General features: G+C 44.4%; 1 long non-coding RNA gene across 1 annotated transcript; it reads right to left on the bottom strand.

Annotated features, from left to right (window-relative positions):
• Positions 1-12,009: 12,009 nt before the first annotated feature.
• On the bottom strand, positions 12,010-13,279 carry LOC139076375 (uncharacterized). Its single transcript, XR_011527940.1, has 2 exons — positions 12,449-13,279; positions 12,010-12,271 (listed from the first exon to the last, which is right to left on the bottom strand). It is a non-coding gene; the product is annotated as an uncharacterized lncRNA (long non-coding RNA).
• Between the last annotated feature and the right edge of the window lie 4,180 nt (positions 13,280-17,459).

The following is a 17,459-nucleotide window of genomic DNA, read 5'->3' as shown; positions in this document are numbered from 1 at the left end:
TTGATTACTGTAGCTACACAATAAGTTCTTGAAATCTGGAAGACTGCAGTGGGCTACATTTTGAAGATTTATTTCTTTAAGCTAAGTGCTTAGTCTTCTTTTATAATAAATGTGTTAATTAAAGCATTTACGTTTTCTCAACATCTTGTCTATTATCACAATTGGTGTTTTTTATTTGAAATTTGCACCTCTCCCCGGGTCCTGACACTTCCCTCATGCAGGTTACGTTACCCCTCTGATCCCAGTTTCCTCGTCTCTGAAATGGGGCAGAACAAGCCATCCTTTGGAGGCTGTGCACACTTTGCAGGAGGTACTGCCAGTAAGATCGTATGAAAGGATGGGTCAAAGCGACTGGCACAGCGCCATGCATGCGATAAGGTTTAGGTACTCCCATCCTCGCTTCTCTTTGCTCAGACTGATTCTGTTACTCGCGCTGATAATATGTGGAAATGTTGTTGTATTTCTCCCACTTGCTTTTGTTTCTCAAATCCAGTGCCACGTGAAGTGACACACAACTCTTCTGTGATAATCCATCGTGCAGGGAATATGTACTATGTTAATCAATGTCAAAATCTAGAAGGGCATCTTAGACTGAGTTTTTGACAAGCTGACAGCAGTGGTCATTTGATTCTCGGAAGGGCTCTGCCGCTGCCCGCTGCGTGCACATCCACAAGGACCTCCAGAGGCTGCACTTGCAATAATAGTAAAGTCATTTCCTCTCGGCCTTGCCCTACATATGCACACCCAAGTGTATGACAGGAGTTTTATTCTAAGTACAAAAGAAAGCAGTATAGTTCAGGGTTTTTTTTTAAACATTTCAGTCTCCCCCTGTGAGCTACTATTTTCTCCATTTGTTTTCCCTTTACAAATCATTATTTAACCTGGACACACAGATGTGTGTTTCTAAACTGTTAATTCAGCAGAAAGCACTGTTGTTGACACATCTAAACGTATGTATCTCTAGTTTCTCCAATGTCCTTTACGTAAGTGTGAGTTATATGATTGAGCAGTTTACTGACATTACGGACAATTAGGTCCACAATGGCTGTTTTATAAGTGATATGTTTTTATTTATAGACAATACAAAGGACATTATGTTTCCCATACCTTTTTAAAATCCCTTTAATTAACTTTATTTTAACTTTAAGTGAGAAATATAAAACATATCCAGAAAGGTGCACATAAATAAATGTTCGGTTTAATAAATAATTTTACATTGTATACCTGTGCATTCGTCAAACCAGCCTGATAAACAGAGCATTTTGGGAATGCCCAACGTGTCCATGTGTCCCTTCTCGTCTATTTCCCCCTCCCCACCAAGATGACCATATCCTGTCTTCTATGATGAGCACATGCTTCATGGTTGATTGTAATGTTTAACATGTTTGTATTTTCACTCTTCCTGTTGTCGTTTTCCTTAACATCTGCGTGTACATCCTTTAGCAACACAGTTTATAAATAATACGTGTATTCTTGTTTCTCTTGCTTCCTTCACCAACTTTACTTTTGTAATATTCACCCACATTACTGAATGTAGCTATGGTTTATTCATCTTCATTGCTGTGTGACTGTCCAATAATCAATATTCAACTATGTATTTATTGTTTAGCTGCTGATGAACATTTGAATTGTTTCCAATATTTGGCTGTTGTGATCAATCTTGTTAGCACATTCTTTTGTAGTTGTGTGCAGGTGGACGTGCGCATGCGTTTCTATTAGGTATGTTTCAGGAGCTGGGTTTCTGGGTCGTAGCATCTATATCTTTACTATCAGTCAATGTGGAGCTGTTTTTCAAAGTAGTTACATCCATTAATATTTAACAGGTGATATATGTAGCCAGTATTAAATTTAAAAGGAATCAAAGGGAATGTATTTGTTTCCCTCCGCCCTAACCCCAACTACCCAGTTCCATCTGTATATTTTTTCTGTTACAATCTCTTAAGCTTTGAAAAGTACTAACTTCTGGTGAGCAAAGGACTCAGTCTCTCAGGCTTCATCCTACGCAATTGACAGAGGGTGTAGAGCTGCAGGATTGCCTGCCGGTTTTAAGCAGGGAAGGAAATTCACCTTACTGAGTGCTGAAGTGTGGAAAGAGCAAATTAGGGAGTCCATTGTCTGAAATCTATAATGTTTCTTTATTTCTAAAGAATACATTGCTTAAAAATAAAAGGAGCTCCAAAAACATGACATTTGTGACTGACTTATTTTGTTCTTTTGAAACGCTTAAGAATTTCAAGGACTATCCAAAACAAATTCTGAGCAATATGCTAGGCTAGCAGTTACAAAATATAAAATCTAAACCCAACTTCGCAGGAACTCATCTGGGGTGTAACTCTGGCACACCTATGTTGGAACTTTAAGTCCCAGCAAAGGCTGTAGTTTGGTTACAGGTAAATGTTTAATGGAGAAAATGATTAGCAAATGCACCTGGCCCCGAGCAAGTTGGTCCTCTGTAACCACTGCTGGTATTTTCTCTCTACTTCGGGCTTCTGCTGTAGCCACTTCTGACTGCAAATTTCCTATGTAAAGTACTCACTCTATGCTATATTTGATTTTTTAAAAGTCTTGAATTGCTCCATCTTTCAAAAACCTTTATAATTTGAAACGCCTCTCTCTTTTTCACTTTTTACTCTGGGAAATTTTAAACATACATAAAAGTAAATCGAACGGTAAAATGAGCCCCAAGTGCCCGTTACCCAGCTTCAATAATTATCAATTTATGGCCATCTTGTTTCCTCTCTATCTTCTCCCACCACCAGGATTACTCCAAAGCAAGTATAAACCATGATTCAATCTGTGGTCACAGGATAAGAGCTCAAAGAAAAAAAAACCCTCAATACCATTATCAAACACACACACACACACAAATTAACAATAATTCCTTAATTTCATCAAATACATAGTATGGGCATTTCCTTGGTTTTGATACAAACCTTTTTTAAAATAATTTTTTGTTTGAATGATGATATAAACAAGATCCATGTATTGCAATAGTGTAAATCCTTAAAACTTTTCAAATATGATTTGTACACAAGCAAAAACAACTCGGAAAACCCTGGAAAAGAGCAACAGTGGGGAGAAGAAAGGATGACCTTACCATATGTTATATTATAAAGCTTCTATAACAAAACAGTTTCATTTGGGCCCAAGAATCAGTAGGCAGACCAATGGACCAGAAAATAAAATCCAGAAATTGACCCAAGTGCATTTGAGAATTTAGTATGCTGTCATGGCGACATCTCAACTCCAGAAACCAAAAATGGGGGAAAGTTCCATAACTATCTTCAGAACCAGAAGTAACAGGGATTGATAAATTTGCTTATATAAAAAACAGCAGCAACAAAATATTTTTTACATGGCACAAAGCCCTATTATAAAGTAAAAAGACAAAAGGAAAAACATTTGCACTCATACGTCAGAGGGTTTTAAAGGCCAACAAGCCTACGGAAAAATGGATGAGAAATTAGAACACGGTTCACGAGAAAAGAATGGCGAGTGGCTCTCACTCGTGAAGAGGTCCTCAACCCCACTCGTATCGAGGGAAACCCAAAGGAAAATTACACGGAGTTACAGTTTCTCTGCTAGCAGGTTAGCAAGAATGCAGTAGTTTGACAATATGCAATGTTAGCAAGGCTGTGAGGAAACAGCCACTCATACGTTTATGGTGAGAGAGGAACTGGGTAATGTCTCGAAAAATTATGTATGCATTTACTTGTCCATGCAGAAATTTCCCTTCTACAAATCTATCCCACAAGTGCAGTGGACAAAATATGAAAATATATAAGCACTATTTGTAATAGCAAAAATCTGAAAATGACCCAAATGTCTACCAGCAGGGTTCTGGTTGCGTACATTATGGCATTTTAATGCAATGTGGCCGTGCACGCGAATGAGGAGGAGCTCCACACATGCCAGGAAGCACCTCTAGGGTACTCGTTAGCACAAAAAGTAAGGTAGAGGCAAGTGCTTATCATGTGTTTATCTAAGAAAAGAAGATAAACATACATTTTTAAAGGATGAATTTTATGGTATGCAAATTATACCTCAAAACATCCCTTATAAAAATATATATAAGCATTTAAAAATGGAAGAATAAGCCATAATTTTTAAAATACTTACTAATGGAGGGAGGAGAGGATAAGCTAAATGATGCGGGGATAAAGGCAGGCTTTTGTCATACACCAAGTTCTGTAGAGTTTATTTTGGAGCCAGTAAATATTTTGCTTAATTTTACAAAACAAAATTAAATTAAAAAAGCAATTCCTAAAAACTGAAAGTAAAAGGAGGCAAATGGACCAAAGTGTGTACCACACTTTGCACCCACAGGAACTACTCAGGTGGCTTTAAAGCCCTGTAATTTGACAGTGCATTCTCCACAGGACATGCCCGAAGGACAAAAAGGACTGGAAAGGAAACTTTCATTGGCTTTCCGTAACCTCGCAGCAGATGGTCATGTTAGCATTGTTTGTTCTGAGGCTGGTGTCTGGGTATTGTGGGACAAATCAAATGAGTAATGATGCCAGTGTCTTTGAGAACTTTTCACTGTGGTCGAAAGGAAATACAGTGTAAAATGGGTCAAGTTAAGTAAAAACCCCTGTAATCCTGGATTTGAACTGAAGTATCAGAGCATCGCCTTATGATTAATTTAATCTTTAATAAAGAATACATATTTTCTAGCTCCGTCTACAGAAAAGGTCTAGAAACAGTGACCTGCTAGTGGGAATTAGCACTCCCACACTCAGACTGTGATCTCTACATAGCATGTCCCTCTAAAGCCAATCACGCATCCTTGGAGAAATGGTCCATTGCAGAGTTGAGGTAGGAAATGCACCATTTTGCTCATATCAGAAGGTAAGGAAGCTATCAAAGGCTACTCAGATGGCATCAAAGGACTCGGAACCAAGCTTGAAGAGGCTCTCATTGGCCAAAGATAGGACAACGTAAACATTATAAATAAGGATGAAAAGTGCAGGGGATTAAAACAGGTCACATGTGAAGATCCTGAGTTCACAGTGATACAAAAGCTCGCCAAAACCATAACAACTCATTGAATGATGTTAAGGAACCAAATCTTCATTCACTTTTCAAGTGATAAATCAAAGGAAAGAACCAAGCATCTGTCCACCATTTTCTATAAGATCTGGACCTCAGGGTAACCAAAGAGTCGAGGAGAGGGATTTTACTTTATAGTATTCCAGCTAATATATGAAGAAGGAATGATAGAATTAGAATATCACCATTTTGCAACTCCAAATAAATTAATAAATCTAGACGGTGATCATCAATGGTTAGTAACATTACACAGAGAGAAACAGACATTATATACTTGCTAGTGGAAATATACACCGCCTATAAAGCAGTCTTGCATGTGCACACACATGCACACATGGACACATGTACCAAGCCTCTAGATCTGGAAATACAAGGGACAGAACAGCACGTTAAAGGTCACCAAAAGAATTCTATCAGCAAAATTCAGCCTGTAGGAAACTAAAGGAGAAACAACTCAGTCTCTGAGGGGGCGAGGGGGCCTATGGGGACCTATAGATTAAAAGATACTCAACAGACATATTCCAATGGACGGACCTTATGTGGATCCCAGATCAAACAAGCAAACTGTAAAAAAATTATTATGCAATCAGAGAAATGTGAACATTAACTGGATATTTGAATGATATTGAGGGATTATTTTTCATTTTTTAGGTGCAATATTATTGTGGCTGTTATTTCTTTTTAGAGTCTTTATCATTTAGAAATACCCATTAAGATATTTACAAGCTATCTGAGATTTGCCTCAAAATGATCTGGGTGGCGACTGGAAGAGGTTGTCAGAGAAGATGAAACAAGCTTGGCCATGTGGAAGCTGGGGGATGGATAGATGGGGGTCATTATACTGTTCCCTCTGTTTAAGAATATTCTAGTTTGTTCCATGAAGACCCAATCTGTCCTTCTACTCAAGACTCTCAGTAACTCATGCAAGTCAGACAGTAGTAACAGTCCCCTGGAAGGGGACTTTAGGAAGGGGAGTTTAGACAGAACAGCAGGATGATCCATGTACTTCCCTTTGGGATGGAAAAGGGAGCCTCCGCAGCTACCTGAGCCTAGCACAGTCCACCCACACACACTTGTGAAGGAAGGAATGGAGCACTATTGGGGGTGGGAGTGGGGGCAGGGGCGGGGGATGGGGGAAGAATGAGAAGGCCATTTAGCATCTTCCAATCCAGAGATAAGGGATTTTACATACCTGATAACAGTCTTAGCTCAGCTGAGATGCATTGCTTAGATACCAGAGCCCATTACAGATGAGGCAAAGTAGGTCAAAGTTGCCTTAAGAATAAAGAGATGCCAAAACCTGTTTTGTTTTTATCTGCTCGAAACAGCACTTTCTCCCTCTGTCCCAGCTGTGCCTCCCACCCCTCTCCCACCTCCAACTCTCCCTGCCCCCAACACTCCCCACACGCCCTCTCCCTTGCCCCTTCTCTCAGCCCAAGGTCAACGGCACCATTCCCCTCCTCCCTACCACACCCTAGACCTGTACAAAGAGGGTGCTGGGCAAAGTGTTCGGTGTCTTTTTTACAAACTCGAGGATCTGTGTAGTCTCTACTCTGCTCCTCTGTCTTTTTCTCTGTGTATCTGTTTCTTCTTGGAATGTTTCATTGAGAACCCGAAATGAAAAGAAATGACTTTCCTCCTGTTCCGGAATGATTTGATAAAGGCCACCCACATTGGCCACTCCAGCATCCATTTTTTACTTCATCATGGACTGTAATGGACTGAGCTGTATTTCCAAGGAACCCCAAGCATGCTTCTCCTTTTTCTTTCTCTCCTTTTTCTTTTTTCTTTTTAAAGCTGCTGATGTTACTGCAGCTAGGATGTGCGCATTACAAATGTACAGAAAAGCCGCTGTGAGGTGTTTCAAGATGAGCTGGACCTGAGCAGGCTCCAAGTGGCAGCAGGAGGCCCACGAGCACGGCCCCACAGTTTCCTGCAGCCGCACGCACCGGGCACTGACTGTCCAGGCAGACGGGACAGGACCTAGGAAATAACTCGAACTGCACTTCTCTCTCTTCCCTCTCCTCCCCTAACTTCAGAGCTTCACACCCTGGCACAGGCAACCAGCAGAGTTTACAGTTACTGTTATGGGCTGAATTGCGTCCCCCAAAATTCACAGATTGAAGTACTAACCCCCAGTATCTGAGAATGTGCCTGTGCTTGGAGATAAGATCTTTAAAGGGGTGATTAAATTAATGGGAGCTTATTAGGATGGGCCCTAATCCCATATGACTAGTGTCTTTATAAGAGGAGATTAGGGCACAGACATGAACAGAGAAAAGACCACGTGAGACCCAGCGAGAACACAGCCACCTACAAGCCAAAGAGCGCTTCAATGAATGGAACTGCTGGCACCTTGATCTCCGACTTCCGGCCTCCAGCACTGGAGAAAAGAAATGTCTGTTAAGCCCCGCAGGCTGTGGTATTGTGTTATGGCGACCGGAGCAGACTAATTCACTTACCAACCACACGTGACTTAGAAGTTGATATGGAACAAGCAAATGGCACATCGTGTAATTTAGACTAAATCTGAAAGGTCTGTAAACTCCCTGCGCAGTGTCCAGGCCACTTCCTACCTCTGACCTCTGCTTATTCCATCTGGCCCACCACCTGCTTCCGGAACTACTAACCCACAGAGTGCTGGCCTCACAACAAACCTGCCACTCAGGGACACTTTTATCAATAAGGAAACTAAGGCACAGCAAGGTCATGTACCATCCCAAGATCACACAGCCAGAAAGTGGCTGAACCAAGATTTGAACCTGGCTGTTTGTTCCAGAGTTCATGCTCCCAACCCTTCGCTACTCCTGTGGCCCGGCCAGGGCTCCCCACTGACTCCCCCATCAAACCCAAACGCCATGCCCAGCTTCCCAATCTTGCTATTAGCTGTTCATCTCCTCTCCTCCCCAGATAGGCCTTTCTCCAGCCCAGCCTGCCTTTTTACTGTCCCTTCCACACACTACGTGATGAGAATACCGCCTCTAGCCCAGAATGCCCACCCTCCTCCCAGGGCATCGACACCACCTCCTCCGTGAAGAGCTCTTGCGATTTCTGACCCACCAGATGCCCCGCTCTCTGAATTCCCTGGTATTATCTCTAAGGCTATTACATCATTCAGCCCTTTATCAAGGACTTCCCATGTTTGATCCCTGATGATGTACATGTCCTGTGATGCTTCAGGCACACTGAATGGCTGGGCTGATGGCTCTGCCTCAGAGGTCCCAGAGCTGAGGCCACAAAGGTGCTTTGGATACAGGGAAGGTGAGGCCTGAGCGGGCCCCGGGCACACGGAGAACATCTTTGCAGATCAGATTTTATTTTAACATCCGCCTGTATGTTGCACCCTAATCTGTAATATATTCATGTTTGATTTAGTATAAAATTTACGTTTACATCATGTGCTAGAATGAAAAGAGAATCAAAACTTGATTTTAAAAATCTTTCACTGAAATTTACCCCTCATTTGCCAGCTGCCTTCCAGGTCCCCAGCACAGCACCCCACCAAGCACCATCCTGAGCAGTGGGAATGCCCTGCTCGGGAAGCACAGGGCTGTGCCCTATGCAGAGTGCACAGGCGGATCCCGGCTCGATTCCTAGGCCGGCCCGCATTCACCAGGTTCCAGGGACAGCATTCTCCAAGCCCAGCTTCCCTGACTGTAAGAAGGGACCGCTCTCCAGGGTCCATTCTAGGGCTAAAGGGGATCACGCCTAGCTTGCAGTAGATGCTCGCTAAATGCCAAATCTCTTCATTCCCTCTTCCCTTCTGGAGCTCATCTCTCAGCTGGAGCACCATCTGGCCGGGACCCTCAGAGGAGGCTCAAGAAAAGAAATCACCATGCAAAATGCGGTAGAAAGTCGGCCAGACTGAGGAGACACCTCTGGATCTTGAGTCTCCTTAAGAACATCTAAAGTTCTCTCCCCACTGCTCATCCGGACCCACTCCCCCCGTCACTTTTCTAAGAAGGACGCTGCAGTTCTCTAGGCGCTAAAGCAAAATGCTTCACAAAGAGAAACGTTGTTACTGACTCACAACAAATTTTGTTGTCCCAATATTCTATGTGTAGCTTCAGGAAAGGAATACTGACCTGTAAAGAAGGGTGGCCCCTAAAATAATTTAGCGGCTCAAAAACTAGGGGCTTAGTAATTGAAAAGCCATCCATTCTCACTATACTTTTTATGTACTTTCACCGTAGTATCAGCTACTTTGATTGTAGTCGGTTTTTAACCGTCGGTTTTTGTTCTCGTTTATTAGAATTCAGGCTCCTTTGAGAGAGGGGTCATTTCTTATTCGTCTTTACGCATCATATCTCTGCATCTAAGCAGTTTCACAAATAGCCACCCAATAAATGTTTGTCAAGAGAACTTATAATTGAAATAATTCCTATTGAATCTACCACTAATTATTTCTAGATTACTTTTGTTGATATTTAGTTGACATATCTTGAGATTTTAGAGTTTTATTTTCTATAGAAGGTACTATTTTCTCCAGAAGATTTCCCTAACCAGGAAGACCATTCCCTCCAACCCCATCCCCAAGCGAGGCAAAATGATCCTCCACTGTATTCCCCTCAATCCTTTTGTGCCTTTGAAATTATGTGCTTCTGTGTTCATCGTCTTATGCTTAGGGGGCTGTCAGTCATCTTTATATCTCTCTTGTCTATTCCGGTGCCGAGCACGTGGCAGGAACTGTACGAAAGGCCTGAAAGCCTCAAACCAATTCCACCCTGGATCTATGGGCAGTGAAATTGCTTATCATCGAGGAAGGAATTCAAAATGGTTCCTAAACAAACAGGAAGAGCCCATCTACTGTGTTTGGTACTTCTGTTCTCACAATTTTTCATTTTTCAGAATTTGTGGGGAGTGATTGTAAACTTTGCTTCACTGGAAAGAAGGAAGGCAGGAAGCCACGATGCCAGGAGCTTCACCCACATCCTCTCATGTAATCCTGTACAAGACCCTGGGAAGGCGGGATATTATTATCCCTATTTTACAGATGAGACAACAAAGGCTTAGAGATGCTAACTTGTCCAGTGACTAAGCTGAGGAGATGGGCTCCAAAACCAAATGTCTGATTTCGAAGCCCACGCCCTCTTCCTGAACTGTATTTTCTCCTCTCACAAAGAGCTGGTTTTTGAGGACTGAGGGTGCATGAGCCCCATGGACTCGCTTTTCTTAGGATCTCCTGTGTGGGGTGAGCCGACCTCTGTCCGGTTCTCTTGATGGTGTCATCCTCCCTGGTCGCTCCCTACCTGAGAGCCTCTGTCTGGTGCTGGCTCCTGCGCACCTTTCACAGGAACGCCAGTGACTCAGCATCATGGAGGAAGGACAAGCGTTCTGCTTCACAGTAGCAACGGGGCCACCTGCAGCAAGATCAGCCAGATCACTGCCGTCAGGGAAGAAGCCTGCTTCCACCCTTTGGACCTCACGACTCAGGGAGGGGAGGTCCCCGGCCTCTCTCCCAGGTGACTGAGCTTTGCAGAGCAGAGCAGTTTGCATCAAGCACTGACAGAGACTTTGAGACGGGTGCCTCTTACACCAGACCCCATAGATGGTTGTATATTACCAAATGCTCGGAGGAGCTGAAATGCTTCCTCAAAGTGGATATAATATGATTCCTACAGGACAATTAATCAGGCCCCTTTGTTACTTACAGTCTTACCTGTTTTGTTTTGTTGTTGGCTAGAAGGGAACTCTGAGATCATAAACTAGCCAATCTTACGGATAGGAAACAGTCCTAAGGAGATCACAGATTATAGAAAATAAAGGCATTTGAAGGACTGTACAGGCTTCCTGGCTAATTTCCTTCCCTGTTCTCCCCATGAGGAGAGCATACTGGGTGTTACAGAACAAAGCTCGCCTCTTCCACAGGCAAGGCTGATCCAAGAGTCGAGGGAGAGTCCGTGACTGTCGGGAGAGGCGTTTTCAGCTGCATTTGCGAGGACCCAGCTCAGTTGCGCCACTTCGACAAATATTGCCCACTAAAGAGTCACAACAAATTTTTTAAAGGGAAAAAGGACCTGAAGCATCTTCCATGTCCTCTGATTACCATATGAATGTGACCCCTTTTTTCAAAAAAGTCTGGCAGTCTTTCCTCCTGAGCATAAACAACAGATTACACAGTGAGACGTCAGCACCATGTCCTTCTAAGAATCATGTTAGCCTTCCTTGGCACTGCCATTCTCCAGCAGTATCACATTCCAGCAGACATGGGTTTCTTGGGAAGAATTACTCTTCTAAAGAACAGGAGTACCTATGTGTTTACAGCTGCCTCCTCTAGGATGGGACCGTGTGCTATACCTGGGCAGCCTCTGACCTGGCTGGCTGGCCTAGAGTCAATGCTCATTATGTTTGTTGAGTGAATGAAGGACTGTGAAATGTTCATGTGTTCCACACTGGCAAACAGAGCAGAGGAGAGGCAGTGGTGAAAGGTCTGCTCAGGGACGAGGTCCTTGGGACATTTCAGGCCTCACCTTCACCAACAGCTGCCCATCTGCTCATGGCTCACAGACGGCACGAAGCTTCCCTGACGAAGGTGGATCCTGGGGTGAAACTTCCTCCTCACACATTTCCAGGCTGATAAGTTGGGCCTAAGAGGCATTACTTTAAGAAACAACTGCCCTCAAACCCTCTTAGGAGTGTGACTCCCTCGAGTCCATTATAAAGGACTTTGTAGAGGAGTGGAGAAGCCGGGCGAAGATCTCCAGGCCTCTGGCCATGAATCTCCAGCTGTCACACAGACCTGGCACCCTGCCCTCTCTCTCCCCCAGGCCGGAATGTGGGAGGGTCCCTGGGCGCCCCCATCCCGCGCCTCCCCCTTCCTCTGCGCTTGCGTCTGTGATGTTCTGTGATGTTCTGTGATGTTCTGTGATGTTCGGACGCGTCCCCCGAGCGCAGGCGGGGCCTTAGGGCCACCAGTGCCCCCCCATCGCGGCCAAACGAGGCCGCAGCCCGTCCGTCTCCCTTGCTGTAAACACCTTTATTTTGGCTTCGGTTTATGGCCCCCTTCCAGGGGATCACAACTTGTTTAGACCAGCTCTCAACAAAGGGCCCTCCTGATTACAGACATGCTGCTGGTTTATGGTGGTCTTCCTTTGTCTGATTCTCTCCGCTGTCTTCCTTCCTCCCCCGCAGGGACCGGCCTTCTGGCTGCTGCTGGGCAGGGCGGGCCGCGGCGGCGGGGCTGCCGTCTGGTTCCCCTCAGCGCAGGGCAGGCGGTGCTCTGACAGGGCCAGGGGGATAAAAGGAGCCGGATGTGACTCGCCCGAGGTCAGGCTTCCGTCTGCCCCCCCACCCCCGCCCCCGACACAGTGAGACATCACTGTGGATGTCCTCCTGGACATCCCCCCCACCCCCCCAGGAATGAGGGGGCCTCTGGCGATGTCCTCGGGGGGCTCACCTGGCCAGCATCCCTGCCACAGTCCCTGGAGGAGCAGCGCGGCGCTGGGACAAATACAACCCCGGGCCTGTACCGCCAGCCCTCCTGGCAAAGCCCACGCTCCTCGCAGCCGCTTGCCCCCAGGCCCGCCAGGACTGTGAAGGGGATGGGACGCCAAGCCAGCCGCCCGGGCCCTGCCCTGTGAGGACACGCAGACTCTGCTGCAGACAGCCAGGCGGGCCCGGCGGGAGATCGCAGGCTGCCTCCCCGCATCCTCGGGCTCCGGCTCGCGCTTCCTCCGCTCAGCGCTCACCCCGCTCCTGCGCTTCCTCTCGGTGCACGGGAAGGGCCGAGTGCTGAGCCACCGGGGCCACTGGGGCGCCCCGGCCCTCGGGAGACAGGCCTGTGGCACTTGGGACAATGTCAGGGGCTCTGCCAACATTGCCCCCTGTGCGCGGGGCTCTGTGGACAGCCCCTGAAGACGCAGAGAGAAGGGATGAGAATGCCCCACGAAAAGCAAGTGCTGTAGGGTCCCAGTGCTTCTCTGTTTCAGCCTGGGGCTTCCTCTTTGGCAAAAGGTATTTGTTCAAGGGGTCCACAGAAAGCCTCTGAAAGGAGAGTCAGGGCTGAGGGTCGCAGAGCGTGAAGTCTCAGACCCTCCTGTTTTCCAACGGGCTGCCTCTGGGGAAGGGAGACTGCCTCCAATCCATGCCCTAGTCACGCAAACACACATAAACGGCCTCAGCTTAACTCAGCACACGCTCCAGGGGACCGAGGAGGCATGGTCAATGGAAGAAGTCCTTTCCCCGTTGGTGGTGCATGGTCATCTCCTCTCCAGGTGTGACGTTCTATGCAGAACACGTGGAAAGGCAGATCCACGCGGACCTGGCCCTGACGCGCAGCAGGCGTACTTGAAAAATAAGTCATAATGGATTCTATGCTCAGTTTCCCGGCTACAGAGTGGAAGACGTGAGAAGGCAAACACTTAGACAATGTCATAAGGAGCTGTGATGGCCGCTGGGATGTGACGCCAGTGCTGACACGGGGAGTCCCTGCAAGGTGGCCTCTTCCCTCCCCTGAACCCCCGCCTGTGCCTTCCCAGCCGGCGTGAGGGGAGGAGCCAACAGCGACCACACTCCAGCTTTGCTGCAACCTTTTTAAATCTGCCGCAGGCGGATTTCTCCCCAGCCCTTGCACGTGTTGCTTCTCGTTTTGTAACAAATATCCAGCATTTCTATAGTGGGTTATTTTTTTCCAGTTTGCAAATACACTGTCTGATGTAACACTCATAATTGCTCAGTGAGTATTTTTGTCTTGTTTTTTCAGAAGACGGATCTAGGACATAGAAAAGATAAGTGACTTTCTCTACAAACTGATCTGTAGATCAATATAATCCAAATAAAACTATCATCAGTTTATTTTGTTTCAGAAATTGACAATCTGCTTCCAAAATTTATGAGGAAATATACAGGCCCAAGAATGAGATAATCATAAAAAAGAACAGAATTGGAGTTTCTGCACTACTAGATATCAAGACATTATAAATGTACAGTAAGTAAGACAATGTGGAATTGATGCTAGGATAGAAAAACGGCCAATCGAACAGAATAAAGAGTCCAGAAATAAATCCACACATCCACAGGGATTGGATTTATTGGAAAAGTTCAGGTGTGGAGGAGTGGAGAGGATGGCTGTCTCTATAACTGGAGTTAGGGCAATCGTATGTCTACATTTTTTTTAAAAAAAGAATAAATCTTGGCTCCCGTTTCACATTGTACACAAAAATCAGTTTCAGATGGATTGATGATCTAATTGTGAGAGATAAAATAAAGTTTCTAGAATAAAATAGGAAATTATTTTCCTGACCTCAAGCTAGGGAAAACGTTTCTTAAACAGGACACCAAAATCATTAACCACAAAGGAAAGAGGTAAGTTGAACTATATTAACATTAAGAACTTCTGTTCAGCAAAAATATGGTTAAGAGGGGCTGGCCCTGTGGCCTAGTGGTTAAGTTGGGCATGCTCTGCTTCGGTGGCCTGGGTTCAGATTCTGGGCACGGACTTACACCACTCGTTGTCGGTCATCTTGTAGTGAGGACCCACATACCAAATAGAGGAAGATTGGCACAGATGTTAGCTTAGGGCAAATCTTCCTCAGCAAAAAAAACCAACCATAATTAAGAGGGTGAAAAGGCAAGCCACAGAGTACAAGACAATGTTTGTAAGCATATAACAGATAAAGGATTTGTATCTGTGATATGTAAAGAACTGCCACGGATCAACAAGAAAAAGACAGACCACTCACATTGCCCCCAGGGTCAGTGGCTTTGGAATAGGCACGGGCATTTTGGGGACCCTGCTAAAGAAAAATTAAGTAGGGCTACATTTAATTTGGGTTGATGAGATGAATCTACGTGGTTCACAGTCACTTCTGTGTACAATTAAGTTCTCGCCAGCTGTCCTGGTGTAGGAATGGCTCCTAGGAATGTGTTCACTGCCCACTGCACAGGAATTGGAGGTGGAGCAGTCTTCTCATCACGAGACATGTAAGATTTTCCATGGAGAAATTGATTCTCAGTGATGCTGAGTCAAACAGAAATTCCCTCCTCTCAGGAATGTACTCAACAGTGGAGACTAGAAATTGGATTCATCCTATGTGGTTTTATTTTTTGATGAAAATCAAGTGTTTTTCAGGATTTCTGGCCTTGCAGGACAAAGTCTGTAGCAGTATCATGCACAGTGAATATGTCTGTGTGAAGTCACATATTTTATGACTCCCAACCACCATAGAAGAAGACAGACTGAAATGTCTTTCTGTAGAAAATGTTACTGCAAAATCATTGATATACGAAGAGATCAAAAAGTATGAAGTTAAAAAATGCAGGAACCACCTCGCATCCCTTAGGATGGCTGTTATCCAAATAACAAGTGTTGGTGAGGATATGGAAAAATAGGAAACCTTGTGCACTGTGAGTGATGAAAATATAAAATGGTGCAGCCACTGTGGAAAATGGTAGGTCGATTCTTCAAAAAAATTAACCATAGATGAGCCAGCCCTGATGGCCGAATGGACAAAGTTTGGTGCTGTCACCACTTCAGCGGCCCGGGTTCGTTTCCCAGTCACAAAACCACACCACCCGTCTGTCAGTTGCTGTGCTGTGGCAGCAGCTCACACAGAAGAACCAGAAGGACTTACGACCAGCACTGGGGCTTTAGAGGGAGGAGGGGAAGAGGAAGATTAGCAAGAAGTGTTAGCTCAGGGTGAATCTTTCCTTGCCAAAAAAAAAAAGAAAAATTGGCTATAGAATTACCATATGATCCAGCAATTACACTTTTGGGTATAAAGCTAAAAGTGAAAGCAAGGACCAGAACATAGAAATTTGTACACCCACCATCACAGCAACATTTTTCACAACAGCCAAAAGGTGGCAGCCACCCAAATGTCCATGGATGGGTGAATAGATAAACAATCATACAATGGAATATTATTCAGCCTTAAAAAGGAAGGAAATTCTGGCACATGCTACAACACAGGTGAAACTTGAAGACATTATGCTAAGTGAAATAAGACAGTCACAAAAGGACAAATATGGTATGATGCCACTTACATGAAGCACCTAGGGTGCTCCAATTCAAAGAGACAGAAAGTTGCCAGAAGGTGGGGGAGGGGACCTGGGGAGTCAGCATTTAAAAGTTGCACAACATTGTGAGTGTACTCAATGCCACAGAACTATACACTTAAAAATTGTTAAAATGGTAAATTCATCTTATACATATCTTACTACAATTTTTTTACTATAATTTTTTAAATGAAGGCAAAAGTCTTGTAGAAGTACATTAGGTAGTTGATTCAAATATTATCTTCCTGGACTTTGAAGTGTTTATGTTATTTATCAACTTTAATTTTGTGGTTTCTTTTCTTATTCTAAATAAATAGTCACTTCCATACTTCATGGTTTTCAATGTCATTTATTAGTTATGTGAAACTTGGTTTCCTTCTCTGAAAATGGGGCCAATAATATATGACTTATAAAGTTAGTAAGAACATTGAATGAGTTAATATATATATAAAATAAATATATATTATGTAAAACATAAAAATATATATAAAATAGATTTAAATATTTTTGAGAGGCATGACTGACTGTCAAGTACTCCTTTGTGTCATGATAAGGGGGAAGGATAGCTCTAAAATAGAAGCAAATGCAAAAAAAAAAAAGTGCCATCAAGTCTGATGGCTGAGCCTCCTCTTGTGGTTTTTTTTTTTTTTTTTTTTTGGTGAGGAAGATTGGCCCTGATCTAACATCTGTTGCCAATCTTCCTCTTTTTGGTGAGGAAGATTATCGATGAGCTAACATCTGTGCCAATCTTCCTCTATTTTGTATGTGGGTCCTCTCTACAAGATGGTCAATGATGAGTGGTGTAGGTCCACACCCTGGAACCAAACCCAGGCCACCAAAGTGGAGTGTGCCCAACTTAACCATTAGGCCACAGGCCAGCCCCTCTTAATTATGTTTTTGATGAACAGAAGCTCTTAATGTTACTATAGTTCAACTTATCTGTTTCCTTTATGGTTAATGATTGTGGTGCCCCGTTTAAGAAACGTTTCCCCAGCTTGAGATCAGGAAAATATTTTCTTATTTTCTTCTGGAAGCTTTATTTTATCTTTTACATTTAGATCATCAATCCATCTGAACTGATTTTTGTGTATGGTGTGAGATGGGAGCCAAGATTTGTTCTTCATTGCCCTAACACAGATTATTAAAAGGGCCATCCTCTCCACTCCTTCATACTGGAACTTTTGAAATAACCCCAATCCTTGTGTACGTGTGGATTTGCTTCTGCGAGCTGCCACAGCATGGGTTGATGAGCAGTGTGTGTGTCGGCGCCTGGGATCCGAACCCCCAATCTGAGCTGCGGAAGCAGAGTCCGAGAACTTCACCACTAGGCCGCTGGCTGGCCCCATGATTTTTAAACTATCCAAATCCATCAGCAGTGGATTCTCAGTGTGGTTCTTCAGGCAACCTTGATC

The sequence above is a fragment of the Equus przewalskii genome, chromosome 16, assembly GCF_037783145.1.
Source record: "Equus przewalskii isolate Varuska chromosome 16, EquPr2, whole genome shotgun sequence".
Taxonomy (NCBI): Eukaryota; Metazoa; Chordata; class Mammalia; order Perissodactyla; family Equidae; genus Equus; species Equus przewalskii.
Note: the sequence above shows the minus strand (reverse complement) of the source record. Positions and strands in the feature narration are given on the sequence as shown.